Source organism: Pteropus medius, unplaced genomic scaffold, assembly GCF_902729225.1.
Source record: "Pteropus medius unplaced genomic scaffold, Ma_sr-lr_union100, whole genome shotgun sequence".
Classification (NCBI taxonomy): Eukaryota; Metazoa; Chordata; class Mammalia; order Chiroptera; family Pteropodidae; genus Pteropus; species Pteropus medius.
The window spans coordinates 15,993,247-16,014,813 of NW_024354502.1; the positions used below are offsets into that span (position 1 = coordinate 15,993,247).

General features: G+C 37.4%; 1 long non-coding RNA gene across 2 annotated transcripts in view; it reads left to right on the plus strand.

Moving 5' to 3' along the window:
- Nucleotides 1-7,192: 7,192 nt before the first annotated feature.
- The window catches only part of LOC120595489 (uncharacterized), a 52,295-nt gene continuing 37,920 nt past the window's right edge, over nt 7,193-21,567 (plus strand). The window contains exons 1-2 of one of the 2 annotated variants that reach the window (XR_005650871.1): nt 7,193-7,266; nt 20,879-20,939. This is a non-coding gene — a long non-coding RNA (uncharacterized LOC120595489). The remainder of the gene's footprint in view (nt 7,267-20,878; nt 20,940-21,567) is intronic. The other variant, XR_005650870.1, reaches the window with a different exon arrangement.

Consider the following 21,567-nt stretch of genomic DNA (forward strand, 5'->3'; position numbering starts at 1 on the left):
GTTTTGTGTCTCACGAGGGATAAGCTTGGTATTCCTTGAGGAAATATCATATTACTGTGTTGATTCCACTGTGTTTTTCTTCAGCAAGTGTTCTGGGCAATGTTATCAGAGACAACAATTTCAAAAAAGGGATTTCAATTTTTTAGCAAAAATCAGACTAAAAATAAATCAAGATTTAAATTATTTCTAATGTTAACCTCATATACAATTAAAATATATTTCCAGGGAGGAGTAACACTCTCTACTAAGCTCATGTTAAATATCCTTACCTGTAGCCATGCATTAGAAAATTATGTTTTTATGTTAATTATATAATGATAATAGCAATAATAGTGTGCAATGTGCATAACATAATTTTTCCAACTAAGTTAGGTATTAGCATAGAAGATCATAAACCAAAAATACATCATTTCATTTTATTTTCTTAAAACTCAGGTTTGCCTAAGTTACTTTCAGAATTTTTTTATCTTGAATTTCTCTATTTTGGTTTTTGGTATTTTCATAGTGAAATCTTTCTGTGTTTATGAAAGTGAATACTATAAATATTTACTGTCAGCTACCTCTTGTAACTGGGAACAAACCACATAAATATTGCTCCTCATCAAATAATAGAGAAAGTGAAGAAAGGCCTGAGGATTTAAAAAATAATGTATCAGGAATACAAAATAATGTATCAATGAATGTTTAGACACTTAAAGTTAAAAGAAAGAGAATAAAAATATATTAAAAAATATATGGTGTTTTAACTCATTCATTGGACTCTTCATACAATTCACTAAAAGTAAACTAAAAGTGAGGAGATGGTCAATAAAATATAATTCTTTTATACCATTTCAAATTCCTTATTGTTATCCAGTAAGTACATTTTGTATGAACGGATATATGATAAGTGGAAGTATGTATGTTTTCACTATGAAATCTGTTGTAAAATTTATCAGGAATTCTATAGGAACAACGAGAAAAGGAGGATGGCACCTCATTGCTAATCCACAGTTACCTGTCTACTGCAGATTTTCTACAAGGTATTGTAAGATAACCACTTCTTTTCTCTCCATAGAAAACTGTCACCCACATGAATGTTTTCATTCTACTACTTCTGGTGTATCACTGATCCTCTTTGAACTTCAGTCTCTTCATTTGTAAAATGAAGATGAAGTGCATCTACACCATCACATTTGGGGAGAATCAAGTGAGATTATGTACACAAAGATATTTTTCATCTGGAAAGCGCACAGGGCAAATCCTCTATTATTTTTATGATTTGCTTTATTACTCAGCCACTCCCCACTATCATCATAATGGCATGATTAAAATAAGTGAACAATGGGGAAATTTAGGCCCCCATAAAGTATTGTGCCATCGACATTCTTGCTTATTTATATGGTTTATCCATTTTCGTACAGCCAGTTAGGAGACCTGAGACCACATCTAGAGTGCAGCAGTGATGGAAAGTCAAAGCAAGCAAGGAGAACCTTCTTGAGCGTATAACATGCCAGGCATTTTGCTAGAAAGGTTCACATATTTTTTTACCTTTAGGGCGACACTTAAATAGAGATGTTATGCCTATTTTAAAGATGGGAAAAGTGATGCCTAAGGTTCAAGGCTCAGCATACAGAGTACAGTGTTATGATCTTGGTTCTGCCTCTCCAACAAACCAGACACAGAAAGTTTTTAATCTCTTAACCAACACCTATAAGAAAGGTTCCTTTGCTGATAACTCTCTAAGTGGAGAAATCAAACACCATGCCAAATGTGGTTGTAAATAAAATTTGAGTGTTAACTAATAGGACTTTTGGGGATACAGTAGCCCCTCAGTGAATGACTACATAGGTGATTCAGTGACTAACAGGAAAGAGTGAAATATCATTTATAAATGACATGTACCAGCATCCAGAAGTTAATTCCTTCCCAAATCCTTTCTTCAGCCACTCTCACCCAACCTTAGCCTTGTTCATGCATTCAACAAAAGTCCCCCTTTTTGCTCATGTACTGTACCCACTTATCTTTCATCTCCAGTGGAATGAATTATTTTTCAAAACAACATAGTCACTGTAATAAAATGGCTGAGGGCTTAGGTTAGCACAGACCATTTTTGTGAAGAATAACCTACTTTGTTCCTATTTATTATATAATGAACATTCATTTCTAAAACTTTCAAGTTTACATTTTGGATATCTAAGCAAAAATTTCAAAAATGGGTTCCTTTCTCGATTTTGTTCTTATTTTTTTTAATTACCCTTATCCCTTTCTAATTGAAAAATGAGCAGACCTCAGTGGTAGAAGTCACTTTTATCCTGATCCCTTTCAGAATAGGGTTTGGTTCTTAAAAGACCACAGACTTTAAACTCACACACGCAATGGCTCCTTAGTATCTATACGATCTTAGGTTGGAATCTTAAACTTAAAAGACTCGATTTCCTCATGGGAGTAAGAATGACAACCTTGACTAACATTGTTGCCGGGACAAGCAAATAGAATGCACATGTGAGAAAGTCCTCTTTAAATGGTAAAGCCCTTACTTATGACACTTTTTGCTATGACTTGTTCTCATTCAGCCTTTTGTTCATGGAACAAGAACTATTTCTAGAGTGCCTACTACGTGTCAGGTGTTATGCTAACTGCAGTGAATGACAACATCTATTAATACTTGTACAAAGTTAGAAAAATAGAAAGTGACTGGTGTCTTTAAATTATAACACATTTTATAGGGAGAGACAACAGTGAGCTGGAAAATTAGCAAAGCATACAAAAATGGGTATTTACTTTAAAGTAATGGAGAGTACGAATTTGTGCTATGATACGAAAGGAGAAGAAAGTTTTGGCAGAGCAAACAGCATGAGATGTTTAAGGAAACCAGACTTGTTCTATTATGGTGACACCCTATGGAGACAAATTATACAGGGCATTGAAAATCAAGCTAAAGAATATAGACATTATTTTAGACGGAAATAGAGAGTCTTTGATGATTAGGGATATAATAATGATAAGATATCTTATAATAATAATAAGATAAGATAAGTAGGACTTCTAAAATGGTTCTGTGAGGAGCTCAGGGAACTCTTTCCCCAGTGAAATACCATTTAACTGATGAAAATAATAAGTAATAACTTTTTAAAAACCCACTTATTTCTAGAAATTTTAAATAGGAAAATATTTATTTAAAGAAATTACTAGCTCTTAATAAGAACAGTGAAATCCTGTGGATCTTAGTTATAATCTACTTCCACCCCTTTCCTTTGATCAATGTAACAGAAGCTACTCTAGACAGCTGCAGCCAAGAAAATGGGGCTCACTCTTGCCCCGACTCCTTGTCTAAGACTACAGTTTCATTCCAGAAAGGGCTGCTGCCATCTCTCTCATTCCCCACTCCTGGATTGTACAAGCTCTTCCAGGCAGGCATGGCTAAGAGGTCAAGGGTTTGCTTCCCCACCCAACCCCGACTCCTGGAGCAGGAACTCTACCCCAGATGTAGTAGACCAAGAAAACTAGGCTTTGATTGTTCCCGCCCCAATTCATTCATAGGGTAAAGGATCCAAGACAGAAGGGGCAAGCTGAAAGAAGCAGGGGCTACCTCCCCACCTGGGACTCTCCACTGGAAGAGCAGATGTTTTGTGGAAGAAGGAAGCCTAAATCCCCGGTCCCAGCTCCAGTGTGGTGGAATAGAAGTTCCGCCCAAAGGGTGTGGGTTAGGTGGTCATAAGATCAGAGAGCTCTGAAGTTCTGTTTCTCTAAGTAAACAGACTTCATTTGGAAGAGAGTGTAGGGAAGTTTATGCCTGAAGGAGTTGTCACAAACAGTGGCAACTTTGGTGGCAAGCGGTTGAGAGAAAACTGGTAGCTCCATGATACTAGTAGCAATAAGCAAAATGGTGGACCGGCTGAAAGTTAAACAGAGAGAAACAGGCAAAGAGGTAGCTAAGAGTTGCCCTATTGGGCTCTAGGAAGTCTCAAAGGCTCGCAATACCCTTCTCCTACAAAGGGCTGGACATTAAGTAGATGAAACTGTGGAGCAATTTATGCCTGAGGGCATTGTCAGAAACAATAGAGCAATCAGTTAGCAGTTAGTGGAAGCAAACAGTTAGAGGTTATGTCGGGGATCCTCAAAACTGCCCTAAGTTCCACCACTCACCAGGACAACTCAGAGGACTGGGCATACAGCTGTACTCAGGGCTATGATTTATTGCAGTGAAAGGTGACAAAGTGAAACCAGCAAAGACAAAAGGTGAATGAGGTGAGGTGGAGAGGAAACCAGGTCAAGATTCCAAGAGTCCCTTCCGAGCGGAGTCACACAGGAGGCATAATTTCTCCAGCCGTATAACACATGTGAAAGGTCTTCTAGCAGGGAAGCTCATTAGAGACTCTGGTTTTTATTGGAGGCTGGTCACCTAGGCACTTGGCCTAGCATGTACAAAAATTCCAGAATCCCAAAAGGGAAAGAGGAGTTCAAAATAAACCACATTCTTTATGCAAACAGTTTAGGCACAGTAAGCCATTCTTATCAGTTCTAGCAATGGCGGAAGTTCCCAAATGTGAATTACATCACAATAAAGCTGTTAAAAAAATGATGATGTCATCAAATCTGAACTTCTGAAAGGTTAATGCAAAGTTAACGTAGGGGGGACTTGAGTGGAGAAAAACTAAACACAGGAGAGAGTTAGGGGGTTTCTGCATTAGTCCAACCAAGAAGTACCAAAGAGCTGAAGGGCAGAGAAGAGTATCATCACTTGTTGAGCAATAAGTATGCACACATCGTGCTAGATGTGGCCCAAACCTTTATTCGCACCTTCTTTCTCATGACTTCTCTTCGCATATCCTTTCCTGCAGCTAAACTCAATACCCTCCAACTAATACTAAGAATGGTAAAGATCATCATGAAAAATCTGCAGTTAATTTTCCTTTCCCATTTTCTATACACAGACTATACTTAATTATTCAACAAGTTAAAAAAAAAAAATCACCCCGTATTACACAAGATATAGTGGCATTCGAACTTGAGCTAGCACAGGAATATCCTGGAAGGATTTTTAATATATAGATCGCTGGGCCGCAACCTCAGAGATTCTGACTCGGTATTCTTACATTGCTTTGAAAATTAAATGACTTAATACTTACGAAGCACAGAAAACAGTATTTCATGGTAATTACTATGTGTGTTTGTTAAAGAAAATAGAATTTCTCAGTACAACGGCTGGCCGATTTGATCTGGAACCATCCCTAGAGTCCCAAAGTAACACTGACATGATAACTAGTCCAAAGTAACACTGACATGATAATGACAGATATCCCTGTACATGAATCAAAAATTTCACAGAGGTTATTACAGTTTGAAAAGGTTTTATATGGCGGTGATATAGTGTAGTCATGTTGGTAAACAGAATATAATGATTAAATTATGTTGGACCATCTCTATATCATAGAAGGATATAAAGAAAATACAGTTATGCTGGTCCTTCACGCCTAATGGAATAGGATGCCCGAGTCTCCCTCCTCTCAGGGAATAGGGAAGAGGAATTGTAGTCTTCCTCAGGCTTGAGACTCAAGGAGGCGTCTCTGAAAGTAGAAGTCCCAGGAGTCAGTTTAGCTAAGGGCTGAGAGAAATTCCCAAGTCCAATTAGCTAAAAAGCTGTGGGATAGGAGTTGAGAGTCACAGCCATGAACTCAAACGCCAAAAAATGTGAACCTAAGAATAACAAATCAACAGTTAACAGAATAGATCTGGGTCAACTGCCTGTAACTCTATTATTGTCTAACACTTGCTTTTACATGCAAACCACAGCCATTGAACTAGGAGGCGGATTCGGTCATTTGTTCATTCAACAAACATTTAGACATAGATCGTAACCTGCGCTGAACACCACACTGTGTGTGAAATGAGATGTGGAGCCCTCAGACACACTGATATATTGTTAAAAGGTAAAAGAAATTTTGAGACTTAGGAGGTACCTTGGGGAATTCTAACATCATTGCTGTTGTTTTTAAAAGGAAGTGAAAGAGGATACGAATATTTCTTGCATGATGTCCCAGCAAGGAAATTCTTACACCTAGTTTAAAAAAAAAAAAAAAAAGGAAAATTAAATCAATTGTGGGAATAAAACTCTTTTGACCTGGTGACTTCTCTAAGCAGAAAGTCACTTCCCTTGATGGTAGTTGAGATGCCTTGTTTGTACTCACTTGATCCCTGGACTCTTTATCCTGCCCCCAACTCCCATTTGCCTGAAAATAGTTAAAAGGCAAAGCAGTAAATCAGGAAGTCTGCAAACACAGCAGGGTTCAGTTTACAGTACAGCAGGGTTAGGGCTCAAAACTGAAGTCTACTTTCATTTTCAAAGCTGAACATCTAATGCTGGATTATCATTAATGACAGACAGCATGGTGTCAAAGGGTTGTGTCAGGTTCCAGACCTTTTCATGCTTTAAATTCCTATGTTTAATCAAAGGTTAACCAAATCAGTGCTGGTAGCAAACTGCTGCTTCGAGGTACCGTGGGTGGCCTGCCTTTGCCACTGCATCAGCCACTGCTGATAAGAATACACTTAGAGTTCATATATACACACATTCCTAGAAGTTTACCACTTTACAAAAACTGTAACAACTGGCTCATAAGGAATTGGGGCTGGAGAGGCTATGCCATTTTATCTTTAACTGGAAACTAATTTGATTATTTGGATATATGCTAATTAATTTGTTAAATATTTTATTTATTTTGCTTGGTCAAATAAGCAGAAATGTGTCCAACACATTTTTTTTTTTTTTAATTCCTCGCTCCCTTTGCAGGCCTTACTTCAGCTGCTTCTCCAAGTTACTGATCATTTTAAGGAGCTTCTAGTTAAGCTCTTTGCTGAGCCTCCACAGAGCTTTGAAAGGAGAAAGTGTCTGTGGGTGAGTTTCAGCTGATGGCAGAGAAGAAATCTGGGCTGGTTTACTCCTTATAGTGTTCCTGCACGCCAGGAATTTAGGAGTTTGAATTATCTGAAGTGGCAGAAACAAAAGAAGTTGAAATCCTTCCTACATACAAGGCTGGAAACTTGAATTTTTATAGGGAGGAGGTAGTGGTTCTCAAACTTCAGAGTGCATGAGAATCACCTGCCTGCTTGTTAGAACCGTAGGTCCCTAGTGTTGAACAGAGTATTATTTAATCCCCTCCCCAACTCACCTTGTGGAGGAAGAAGTAGCCAGGGAGGAGGGTGGAGCCATGTGCCCAGGGCAGGAGCTGGTCTTCGAACTGGTCCACAAGCTAGAGTGGAGTCCGTGTCCTCACTCTGCTGTGGGTAAGTACTCAGAGCTGAGTGCAACAAGATTCCTGTCCTCAACCTGGACAGGCACATAAACAGAGCATTCAGTTTATTGTGGCAATTATATTAGCAGGATAAACAAAGGACTGCAGAATTATAAGAGAGTAACTGCTGGCCACTGCCAAGGGACATTGAGGGTGGACTTGAAAAGCAGATGTTTACCAAAGTGAGCAAAGTGCAATCTAGACAAGATTGTAAGGCTAATACAAACGCAAGGATGTATTAAAAAGTTTGGGTGATCGGGAGACTGCAAACTGCATGTGTGTATAATACACGTGTGCTCGATGTCCGGGTTGGGTTGCAGACCAGGGCAAAGGCCGGACACGGTGGAGAAGTAAGTTAGGAATAGACAGTAAAGAGGCTTTGATGATACTCTAAGAAATCATCGCTGTGTCCTGTAGGTGAGTAGCTCTCTACTTCAGCAAGCAGGATGGCTCTTTAAAAGATATTGCTGGGCTCTACTTAGTGAGTTTCTGATTAAGCAGGTCTGGAGTGGGGCAAAAGAACATCCATTTCCAACAAGTGCCCAGATGATGCTGATGTTGCTGGTCAGGGAATCACACTTTGCAAAAACACTGCTGTGTGTAATAGAAGCAGTTTTTAAAAAATAAATAACATGATAGCATTTAAAATGTGAAAAGAAAATCCAAGGCGGGATGGAGAAATGAGGAGATGCTGGTTACAGAGAAATGAGGCCACATCATCCACTGACTACCATTTATCATGTGCAGCATTCTGTGATAAGAGCTAAATTTCCAGCTTTTATTTAACATACTTAAACTACACAATTGTCAAGTCTCAAGAATAAGGCTTTGATTTGGCTGGATGTTAGAATTGTAGCTAACAGCCTCGCGAGGAGAGGTAGAGATTCAGGTTGATGTTCAGTGCAAGGACCAGCTGTTAGCTGCTGGTGCAGTGGAACATTCTGTGGGAGCGAAGGGAGTTTGGGCACAGCTGGCTCTTCATTAGCGTGGTGTGGGAAGGGGCACTCGACTCCCTTCACCTCTTCCAGACTTCATTAGTCCTCTAAATCAGGAACATTAGCAGCTTTGGTCGGACTTGCCTTCCAAATGTAAAGACCAGTCACTTAAAATTTGAACTCTTCATCCCAGCTTTCCAAGTTCTCCTTCATCTAGATAACTTTAGTTCCCACAACCTTTAAACTAACACCATTTATTCTTGAGAGCCTGGTTTTTTTTAGCAGAGCTCGGAGAAGCCATTTTAGTCCCATCTTCATGTCATCTCTCACACCAATAATGCCTTTCTCCTTCCCTGTCAAGACAAATCCTACACATCCTTCAAAGCCCCGCTCGGAATCCTCCTTATCCCTCCCTGTATTCTAGCCTGCACTGATCCTGCCAATTTTTAAATTCTGCAATTGACTTATAACTCACAATTTACTCCCTAACTATGCATATGGTTATGCATATGACTCTGCCGTTTCTTCATCGGTCGTCCTTTCTCAGCCAGACTGTGGAGTCCTCGAAGTCATCTTCTGTGCCACCCAGGAAATTAGCAAGTTGCTCTATGCAGAATAAGAGTTAGATCCTCAAGTGCCAATCCATAATATCAATCATAATATCAATGACAGCAAGCATAATTCAAACCTGAATCAAACATATGTTTCTAGCAGCACTGTAAGATATTGTAGCAAATTACCTAAAGTTAAAGAAATGAAGTAACCTAAACGTAGTTGATGAACATTCCATTTGCCCATCCTCACTGTGCTTAGTCTTTGGTCTGTTTGTCTCCATTTTTGCAGGCACTTGTCTTCTCTTTGCTTTTAGATTTTTTCTTCTTCTTTATGCTAATTTTAAGCTTATGAATTGCAAAGACCCTAGCCATAAGTAGAGACAGGATTAGTATAGATACAGAATCTCGAAACTCCAGACCTCGGGAAGCACCCTCCGTACTCCCACCTCAGCCTTCCTCTTCCTGCGTCCGGGACCAGCTCCAGCTTGGCTTGGCTCCTGGATTACGTGGCGCCCAGACCTCCCTCTCGCTGACAGACCCCTGCACCCTGCCAGCTTTAACAGCATCATTTTGCAGATCATTCCCAGATCTACCTTTCTAAGCCAACCTCACTACTCCTCCTGTCCAGACCTACACTTTAAGCTTTCAGATGTTTTTGCCCACATTTTTCAACAGCCTGCAAATCTATCATCATATGGACAAACACAATGCTTGCTATTTTCCCCAAGGCCAGGTTTCTATCTTATTTGTCTTCATTTGTAGTATGAGCTTCACGCCTCTGCAATTCTCACAGGCAGCTGACGTGGGGATCATTGTGTTTCTGTTGGTTCATTTTTGTCTTCTATACTTTGTCCGTAATATTTACAACACATTCATATTTATCATAGAAGGTGAAATCCATGCCCTGCTAATCACTTAGAGGTATGATAACAACGGCCTCCCTTTTCTTTTGTCCATTTAGTTTGGATTGGTTTTTCTGTTTGCACTACATGTTGTCAAAGATTTTATTGTGACTAATTCACACACACACACACACACACACACACACACACACCCCATTTCTCTACAGAATATTATCAGCTCTTAAATGAGTAGCTTCAAAGTTTGCCACGTGGGTATCTATCCCTACTTGTACTTTCTGTCTTCTTCCTTCTGGCTCCAGGAATCAAGGTAGACATTGGCTTACCTTCAGCCCTTTCATTCTTTTTAATTAGCTCTATACTTTTTTTATGACATCCTGAAATCTGGTACAATCTTTTTCTTGAGTTAGAAACTATTTTAGGACTCCTTGTCTTCTTCCAAAGGTCAAGAATTGACTAAAGCAGCCCCCTTAACAGCACCAGTCTTAAAAGGATTACGAAACAACTTTCCATTAATAATCAACCTAGATTAACAATGCACATGTTTCGCTATACTTTTAGATTCTGTGTGGGGGAGGAGGGGTGAGGGGGATCATGGGCCAAACAATCTAAAAACTTGGAAGGAATACTTTGAGATAATGGGAGAATGGATAGCGGCAAAATCGGTTTTTCCTCCCATTTCTTTTGTCTCAGCATCTATCGTGGTCTTTGACGCACGATAAATCCTAAATAGATATTTTTAGAATGAATTAATTAACAAGAAAATAATGCACAGAAAGTGGTAGCACATGGAAGTGTTTTTACTGGTTCCAAAAAATGCAGTGTTCTCAGTTCAATATGCTATAGTTTGACTTCTGTGTTTTGAAAACAGCATTGTGGATTCAGCCAAAATGCAGCATGCAGACTACATTTTGAAAATCTTCTTAATTTATGTTTGTTTCTAGAGGAATGGAATTTCTAATTTATTTCCCAGAGTCTTGTTAAAAGGGTAGTATTGATTACAATGTTTTATTTATACTTTGGAATCTCTCTAAAGTTTAAACTCAACTTGAAAGCAGGGTCATGAATCCATTCTTGACTAAGTGTAACACAAAGTTGCTATAATCAGATAACTTTAGTATTCACAATAAAAATAAAACTAACATTGAAGTCATTTTAGGTAGACAGGTTGCAATGTCTCCCCTGAGTCCCCTTAAAAAATTTCACATTCTAAAGCATCTGAAACTTTGATTGATGCATTGATAAATGCTTTTTTCTGTTTTAGATAATGAAGAAACCATTGACTAAAACTAAAGCCAAGTTTTGACTTTAAAATATATCCTCCAGCGAATGTCAAACTATATCAAAGCCTAATTCACACTGCAATGCATATCACAAATTTTGTACTGATCATAAATCCTGACTTTATGTTCAGGTCTTATAATGACAACTCTACCTTCAAACGGTTGTATTGTTGGCAAGATCTCTCTGAAGACTGACTTCAGGGATTCCAAGGTTATCCTTGGTTCCAATTAATTTCATAAACCTGTGAATAAGAAGCTCTTATTTTCCAGGGTTTTAAGTGTCATGATAAGGCATGGATGATGTCAATAACCTGCTTTGTAGGTTTCCTGCCTTAGATGTCTGGATCTGATCACATTTCAGGTAATAATTTTACTTATAATTATTTAAGGTGAATCATTTGGAAACATGGATAGCCACAGTGACTCTGAAATAATATTTAACGTTACTTAAAACTCAAACAAGCTCATTCAGTTCAATCTATTTTAATTAATATCAATCCCAGGATAACCAACCAAAGTTGTTGATTTTGAGCACGTCCTCATTTTTTCCATGTTGTTAATGTATAATTCTTTACCTCAAATGATTTTCTCATAAATTAACTTTAACTGATACTAAGCATAGAATTTAAACCAGATTGCAGTAATGAAAACACAAAATCATTCTCTGTCTGTTTTATGATTAGAAACTAGAGTTTCTCTCTCACTATCAATGCCATTATTCCTAATACGATGTTAACTGGTTCCACTAACCGCTCTTTCTCAACATATGCAGCTGACTCAGCCTTCTGCTTTTGGTCCATATATTTGATTCTCCTTGATTCCATGCCCTCTGACTTCAAGGCCTTTCCTCTTGCTTTTCTCAAAGCCCAAAATCTTTCCTGACAGTCTCAGCTCCAGAGTACCCTAACTTTATTTTAAATTGCCTGACCCTTTTTAGCTAGTTGTATTACTCTTTCTTTCATGCGTCACTGGTCTGTCTCTCATTCTCAAAAAGGCAAAAACAATGTGCTTTTTCCTTGCTATTTCATCCATAGCCAACTACAGTACTAATATACAGTGGATGTTTCACGTATGCTTGATGCATGAAGAGACGTCAATGCAGTTCGGGGAAACCTCTCAGCAGAGTTGTCTTGTTCCCTCACAAACACTTCGTTAACCCTCCAAACCATTTGTTGAAAACAAACAGTAACATGAATCGTTATTATTAAATCCTCCACTCTCCCTTCTGATCACCATTTTCAATAGGAACTATCTGGAATTATATGGCCCAAGTGCAGGCACTTGGAGGAAAAAAAGGGAGAATTTCAGGAAAATGACTTATTTTCAGGTTGATTCAAGATTAGTCTTAATCATAATTTATTATGTAATTCTGATATAAAGAGATTTTTAGTTTAGGCAGACCTTGAAGTAAGTTATTCTATTTATAAAATTATAAAAAGAAAGCATTGGGAAATTGTTCCTGCTTGCTGCTATGTGTTAGATTTTTCTAGCTAAGTCATTTCTGAAATTATATATGTAGAAGTCTACTCTTCGGGAAGCTCGATATTATTTTTTCTGAAACCAAAGGCTTCCTGCACCACACCTGTTAATCACTGAAATGAATGGCCAATTCAAAGAAGTAACACAACACTGTTAGTTGTCAAATACTGTTTGAGTTACCACAAATTCACTTATGATTCTCTTGGGAGCATCACTGCTGTGAAATCTATAGAATTAGAAACTGCCCCCAAATTTTGCTCAGTTAGAGAATGCAGACATTTCACTCAAATGGCACTTGTTTGTCAAATGAGCAAGGGCAGGGAAATTGATGGGGCCATTAATAATTCTTGAAAGAACCAGAGAGGAGTGGAGAACATTCAAAGACTTCATAATGAGGTGAGAAGCCAGGGAATGGATTTCCCCAAACTTTGAAAGGATTCAGATTCACAGACAGAGGAGCTGAGGAGCTGAGGAGCTGGTGAGAGGGGCAGGGCTTTCTCAATTAAAAACAGGTCTCTTCCTCTATTGCAATCCTGAGTTCCCGTGTGGATTAAGGCAGTTGGAGCACTATTTTTTTTTTTAATTGTGAAGTTTTCTGCATAGGAAGATATAGACCATAATCACTTTGACAAATCTTTTGTCTTCCTGGATTTTTTGAAAATTAATGCTTTTCCTCCTAAATACCGAAAAAGAACACCATGATAGTTCAAGTGGCCAAGGCTTTCATGGAAAGATTCAAGTACTCACTATTTAAGCTAACTATGCAAAGGAGCGGTCCTGAGTCTAAGGGTAATTACTCTGACTTAAATGAGGCAAAGTGGAATTTGGTTTTAAGCACCAGATATATGCCTGCATCAGAGTAACCAGTCAAAAAGTTCAACAAAAGTTAGAATAAATTCTTTAATAAAACTTTTGGGAAATCTAGTGGCATGATTAGTGTTAGAATAGAAAATATTTATATGTGTTCTGGAGTAGGATGAGCTATTTGATATCCACAAAGTCATACCAGTGAGATAGCAAAAAAATTTTTAATTAAAGTTTACTATTTGCAGAACACTGCTGTAGGTTCTGTGACAACTTGTACTTGGCCTCAAATTGCTGTTAGTAATTCAGTACAGTCATGAGAAAATGCTTCGTTGAAGACAAAGCGTAGAAAGAGATGTCATGTGAAAGTATGAAAATTGGAAAACCAATTCTCCATGCTGAGGTGGTGAAGAAAAATGATAATAATTAAACAGGCAGAGTTGCTTGCTTTGCTAATTGTAGAAACATTCTTACTCATTGAACTATGCTTTCCTGCTTTTGGATTGCCCCTAACGTCGTTTGTTATTGATTTAATGGGGAGCATAAGCAATCCTGAGAAATCCTTTTTTTCCATTACTTACCTAGTGTGTCACCTCTTAACTGTCATGATCCTCTCTCCCACAAAGGGTAATCGACATAAGAATCTATTCAGCACAGTAGCCATAATTTCTTTATTTTATCCACTATGAAAAGTTTAACCTACTTCTGGAAATCAGACAGAGCTGAGCATATCCAGGTAAAAGGTAAGGTTTGGTTAACAAAAGAAACTACCATAAGCAGCTCTGGTTGGATGACCCCAATTTGAACTAAGGAAATAACTTGGAAATACACTCAACTAGGACAGAAAAGACATGTCCTTCCTAGAGGCTTGCCAAAGCTTGTTTTAGGCCAATACATTTGATCTCGATTATCTCCCACAACTAGGACTGTGGCTTAATAAAATGGAGTCATTTTGTCCCCCGTTTCTGAAAATAAATATAAATCTTGGGTGCCATCTGGGCATGCGGCTGAAGGTCTTATCCACTCTATGGCCACCTGTGTGCAGAGCGGCACATTCTGTATGAGGATCCCTCATTTATGCCTCAGAGGTGCAGCCAAAGGCAGGAGACTGTTTCCCAGGCAGGATGGGTTATTCAAGGGACTTGTAAATGTTTTGTGGTTATTCAATTTCACAACCACTAGGTCTGAATTACAGGAAATTATATCTAAACCAGGACAGAAAATCTAGAGTAGAAGGAATCCAGATAGATTCCTGGATAAGGATAGTCACTCACATCTTCAAAGAGGGTTTTGTTTTGTTTTGTTTTGTTTTGTTTTGTTTTGTTAGCTTACTAAAGAGCCAGTAGAATGGCCAGGCCTAGATCCATGGAACAGCGGGGTTCGCTCACTATCTCCGGCAGATTATGAACATTTCTATTATTTTACATAATGTCTTTTCTCAGATGACATGTGTATCTGAGCATTAATTACATGTGTTGTGCTCTTTTTTTTTTTTTTTTCCTAGCTAGGTTTAAAGCATGAAATGATACGTTGTTCTCTGGCTATTTCTTTGCATTTCAGAAAAGAAATGTCAAGCAACTAATTGGCTTAGCAATTATATCTAAGGTCTCCTGGGTCCAGTTTTATGGGACCTTAGATATACAAAAGACAAACTGGGAGTGAAGAGTGTAGGAGAGCACTGTCCTTAGAAGCCTGCCCGTGTGAGTTATTGGGTATATGTTAGCTCTCTTCTGCTGTTTAAATCCTCCCCTCTCTTGGGTTTCCTTTCCCCTACTTTGAACTTTGGGCAAAATTAAAGCCTTCAGGCTGTTCTACCTCTTACCAATCCCCAGAGAAATCGGCAAAGCTGTAGGTTTCGTCTGCCTAGAAGCCACCTCACTTGTCTGCCACAGTAGGTCACTCATCAAAACCTCCATGTTCTCAAGTCTTCTTTATAGAAGGGCAGTTTCTAAGCTTAGTTGGAGGAGGATTTTTCTCACCAGAAATCTGGAGAGTCAAAAAGACTTTCAAAGAAGAGTACAAACCACTTCAAATGACCCAAGTTCTTCACAGCCTGTATATGATTACAAATAAAATCTCTTGGTAGCCAGTATCAGCTCCTAACCCGCACAAACAAGCTGAATTCCATTCAAAGCAATAAGAGCACACTCTATCCTTCCTCTTTTTGGAAAATAGGTTAGCACCTTTGCAGTAAAGAAATCCTCAAAGAATTCTGATGAGCCAAGGAATGAGAGCATGGGGCTGGTCTCCATCAAACCATGGGCTTGTTAAATGTAGCTCTATTGGATTGCTTACAAGGCTTGTACAGTATCTCTCCAAAATGAGATGAGAATAGATTGATGTATAATTTCTGAGTGATTCTTTAGCCCTTCTCCCTTTTTATTATAATGGGGTTATGTTAATCTTCTTTGTCTTCAGGGATTTCATTTAGAGCTCAACAAAGTGGTGAAAATATCAACTGACACTTCTCCAGTTTCTGCTCTAACTCCTTTATCAGCCTTGTTGTATAATGTTTGGCTTGGTGCCTTGTCAATTATAACATCTAACACTTGCAGAGTCCCAGCCAAAGTTGTTAGCATGGTCTTACTCTCCATTTGATATTCAGAGCAACTTAATCCCCACTTTAGGCAAATCTCACTCCTCCCTGTCCACCATGGATTTTGGATAGGGGAAGAATTATTGTTCTGCAACTTTCCTACATCCTTAAGTTCCATTGCTCTCATTTCAAAATCATGCTTTTTTCCTCTTCTAAAAATAGTTTTTGCTGTTTACTGTTTGTTGTATATAAAAGAAACCTGATTGATTAACTGAAAGTTTAATAAAAAATTCATCTTTTACCATAAAGCACAAGCTTTTGCAAAGTATAAAAATATTTATTGTCCTTGAATTGTAGGTTTGAGGAAATGCAACTTAAAACAATAATTATATATAATTTGGGCTTATCAAGTAGAAAGGAGGACAAATTATTGATGAAAATATAATTGGTATGCCCTTTCTAAGAAAAAGCAGAAAATGTGATCAAAAGTTTTTAAATGCACATATATTTGAAGCAATTTTGCCTTAAAATTTTTATCCTGAGATTATTATTAAAATCATGGACACTGAGAATGATGTACAAGGAGGCTTTGCTGAAATATTACTTATAATCAAATGTCCTACAATAGGAGATTAAGTAAACAAATTATCATCATGGAATAAAATATTATATGGGCATTAAAAATCATGATTTAATGAAAATTCTTACACTTTTAAGTAAAAATTGAGCAGATTACAAAACTTTACATATGGAATAAATCTATCTAATCAAACATTTATACTACAATGAAAATTTTTGTATCTCCGAAGAGGAAGTTATTTTGTTTTACAAGTCTCCAGTTTTGGCATTTTCACACTTCTTTCTTACACTAGAATTATAACAAATAATTTCTCTATTTTAAAATATACAGAACAATTATATAAGCATTTGTAAACATAGATTGTAAGTACAAAAGAGCCAATCATTTGCAGGTTGCAAGTTTTAAAAACAAGTCCATCACCTCAGACTTCAAAAGCAAAGCTAAATAATTAGCCAAGTCTTCAGGCATTAAAATGGCCTAAAGGCACACAGAGAGAAGTTGCTCTAGGTTAATGCCATTGCTCTGTTTATAACATATGCAAGAAGGCAAGTCCCAGCCCCCTTCCAACTGAACTAACATATTAACATATAAACAGCAGACCCTCAATAAAGATTTCTTAATTTCTGTAATTATTTAGTGAGCCTCTACTATATTCCTAATTCTGCATTAACTCATATAGATAAGAAGGTATAAGAATTGTAGCATTCTAAATTCAAGAGGTAAAATTTTAAAGAATAAAGAGCAGCACAAATGAAAACATTAGTAATAACCCAAACATACTTGAGGAGATGAGAAAATCATGGAAATCAGAAGCATGAAAAAATCAGAGAAATGGTCCAAAAAGGTTATTGTAAAAGCTGAGTTTCATTGGTTGGATTTGAGGAAATCAGAGAATGCAAACTCAACCAACTACAAGGCCAGGCCAGCAAGGTAAATGTACAAACTAGGCCACTGTAAAGGTATAATTGATATAAGGTATAAGGGAAACAATGGCAAAATGGAGAGGGAACAGTCACTGCTTTGCCCAAAAGGTTGTTGTCAAATGATCATTGAAGACCTCGTGTTGTCACACTGGAAGTTTTTCAATTCCAGTTATCTGACTATAGATATGGCCAAAATGGTGATGTAATTGATTCTGTTTACACAGTCCTAGCCCCTCGATTAGGAAGGCAGACCCCTAGGAGATATAGACACATGATTTATTATAGGAATTTGACCTTATGCAGTTGTCAGAGCTGGTTACATAGTCTATTTGAAGCTGCTGTTTATTGTTTCTGTGTCTGATGTGGGAATCTGAAGTCCAGAAGACAGGTGGTTAAGAAGGGAGGATGGATATGAGGGGAAAGCAAGGAAAAACTGAAGCCCGTAAGGTCGAACCAAAACCAACAAGGGAGAACTAGAACCTGCAGTGCTTTCTCAAGGTTCCCAAGCTTCCAGCTTCAGTCATGGAGGTCTGCTGAGGAAGAAACTGTAGACTGAGTTGCTGCCCCTAATGAGCAGATCCAGCCTACAAGCCATAATGTGTGTGAGCTACAGCAGTGTCTTGGACAGTCTCCTCTGACCTCCAAACACTAAAAGTAAGATGGATACTGCAAATTCAGCCCCTCCCTGATCCTCATTCAGCTCTACTACTCTTGAGACAAGTGTATGTTAGCCTCTTGATGAAGGGTGCCAGTGTCTCCTATGGGACATTCCCCTCATCGAAGTTGGAGGCTTGGAAAAGTAGAACTTGGATGAAATGTTATGCAATGACAGTTCTGGATTTTGCTCTTTGCTGGATTAAATGACGATACATCACTTAATTTCTCTGATGCTCAATTTTCTCATTATGATGAAAGAATTTGGGTCACCTCTAACCTGGCAAGCCTAAGAAGGCAATGTCTATAAAAAAAAAGTAATATGCAAAAATTATGCTGGGAGAGGCTACTCACAGCTTTGTTATATGGTGTGTATAGGTAGGTGCTGAATGCAAGACCTGCAATTAAGACCATAGGCAGGCCAATTTAGAGGCAGCAATATGAAATGAGGAGAGACGGAAAGACAAGGGTGTAATTGAAAGAATATGATGGAAAGTTTGGAGACTGGGACTCCTATCCTGGCTTCATGACTAATTCCTTGAGCTAAACTCAGTCATTTAGCTTATGAGGGTCTCAAGTTTTCTCCTTTTCGACATGAATCCATTGAGGCAGTGGTGCTCATCATTCATTGGCTCACAATAGAATCCTTCAAGAACTTTAAAAGAATATTGTTGTGCAGGTCTCATCCCCAGAGGTCCTGATTTAATTGGTCTGTGGTGTGGCCTGGACATGAGGACTTTTTAAAGCTCTGAGATTCTAATGGGCAGACTAGCTTGAGAATTCATTATTAGAATTTGCTTTGGAAAATGGCAGCATGATTTAAGGGGTGTGAGAAGGCTTCCCCCACCATACACATATATGTCCAACACATACCTGTCAGATTGCATGATAGTTCCTCCTTGGAGATTCACCCATTGGGTATTAAAGCCCCTCATTACTTAATAAAATTCAAATACTCCTGGTACATGTGACACCTTGAACTTACAATAAGTATATCTTACCTAGAATCATGAAAACTAATTTGGAAAGAATCTCAAAGGTCACAAGTTCAAACTAGCAAGTATTTTTAATGTGATCTTTGTAGATAAGGAAACTGAAACTCAGAAATATCTTTCTCTAGTGTTAGGCTTTTCCATAGCATTCATTTTGGTATGAATGTAGGGGGAGAATTTAATTCATCTTTCTTACATAATGTTTTTAAGAATTAGAGGTTTTGGACTGTACTTGTGTGACAATGTGTTTTTTTTAAAGCCACGTGTGCTTTTATCTCTATTTCAGAGTTTAAAATCCTTTGTGGATGGTTTTGGATGGGGAGTCCCATGAATGATGGTATATAGCCTTTAATATACCTCATTTATCTAAATAAGCATTTCTGGCTCTGTTTTGTTATTACCTTGTGATTGCTTCCTATGATCTACCTTTCTGTCTTTCTACCTTTCATCTTAATCTGCAATATCTCTGATCTGCTGGCCTAAGAGAAAATGTCATTGCCAAATTCAAAACAAAAAGATCTCCCCCTTATGTTAAAAGACACAAACAGCTGTCATGTAATGTACATGTCTGTTCTCAAAGCCATGTTGGGCATTTTGCCTTTCTGGGAATCGTTTGGGTTTCCATTGGGGTGAATAGTTTGAACTCTATAAATGTGTAACATATTAAATTAATCAATCCCTGAAATAAATGTTCCAGTCTGTTTAAGTTTTGGCTACTCTAATGGGAGCACACCCTTTCTCTCCTTGTTAATCAGCATAGTCCTGTCTGATCGAACCTATGTGAATCAAACCCAAAGCATCCTATACCAGGTGCTGGTGAAATGATGTTTACAAAGGTATGACCTTATCAGGAATTCCATAAGAAGGATTTCTAAGGGACTTGCTCAAGCAGGATATTATGATCAATATATTTATTACTCTTTGTTCCCAAAATATAATTGGAATCACACAAATCTTCTTGTCAAAATTCCATTGCTGGTTTAGTTCTCCATTGGACAGGGAGGTGGGGAGGACAATCTATAATATAAATACTTTTTTATAATTTTACGATATTACATCTCCTGTAAAATAACTGCAAACATTTAAATAATTTTTAAAATTCTCATAAGCCCAATGTTTTTCTTCTTCTACTATCTCCCCCAAAGCATAAGTTTTGGGATATATTATATATTATTTACATTAAGATAATATTTACATAAGGGATATTGCTATAATACATTGAATTGGGAAACAACTTGGTATGTTACATGTTCCAGTCTGAGAAAGAAGCAATCTCAAGATTTTTCATAAATGTGACCAATATTTCTCCTTTGACCAGCCTCATGCAATCATTTTTTAAAGATATTAAATGAGAAATAAAAATCTTTAATGATACCTATCCAAGAAGAACTAAAAAATGCATTACTTTCACTTAGAAAAGTTGCTAACATGATAAAAGGTGTTGCCTCTTTCAGGCTTAATATTTAAGATTTTTAAATTAATTTATATTAATATTTAAGAATTAAGGTAGAGGGAGAACTTTGAGAACCATAAATAAATGACTTAACCATCAATTTCAATTCTTTCCTCTTTATTTTAAAGAAAATGACATGCAAAATGTGTTTTTAAAAATTTGTTTAGTGGATCACACAGAGTTTTGAATAACTGTAATCAACATAGAATGGTTCAATAAGCATTCCTGAATTCTAGTCTTTACTTTACCGCATACTAGTTGTATAAAAATTGACAGTTAGCTTCTTAAAAAGCCCTAGTATTCTCATTTGTACAATTTGTCTTGTGAGAACTAATGATAATGTATGTAAAACAAATTAAAAAGTGCCTGACAAGATAGCAGCTACTTAAGAAAACAGGGACCTTTTAAAACAAAGTGTGCTTATTCATGGGAGAGCAGTTACTTAACCCTGTCCGTTAAGGATCCTATCAAGCATATCTCCTTGCAAACAATGTTCTCCCAAATTTAGTGAAATCTAAATCTTGATACTTTCTCTTTATTTTTGCCCCCAGTTTTATTGAGATACATCACTGCATACATTCTGCACATCACATAATGGACATACATCACTATGTAAGTTCTTCAGGTCTCTTCATATTTTGCTACCTGATTACATTCAATGTGTCATTAAAAAAAGCCTTATATTTTTTCTGTTTCTCAAATATTCTCATGGAATAGTGGTGTTTAACACTAATGGAACTTTATGAAATAGTCTTATCTCTATAGAGAAAGGTGTATTATATGTTTTTTACATTTGTGCTCGTTTTGTTATATTTTTATTCATTTATTTAAATATAAAAGCTTTATGATATATAATTCACATACCATATGATTCATCCATTTAAATTGTATGATCCAAAAGTTTTTAGTATATTCACAGGGCTACGAAGCCATCACCACAGTAAATTTTATAACATTTTTATTATTCTTAAAGGAAACCCAACACACATTAATAGTCACTCCCCATTTGACCCAACTTTACCACCCCAGGCAACCATTAATCTAATTCCTGTCTCAATTAGCTTTGCCTATTCACATAATATTAGACATAGATACATATACACACACACACACACACACACACACACACACACTCTTAGGTAGGTAGACAGATATCGCATTCTGTTTATCGTTCATTAGAAGGGCATTTGATCTGTTTCTTCTTTGGGGTTATTATGGATATTCATGTAGAAGTTTTTAT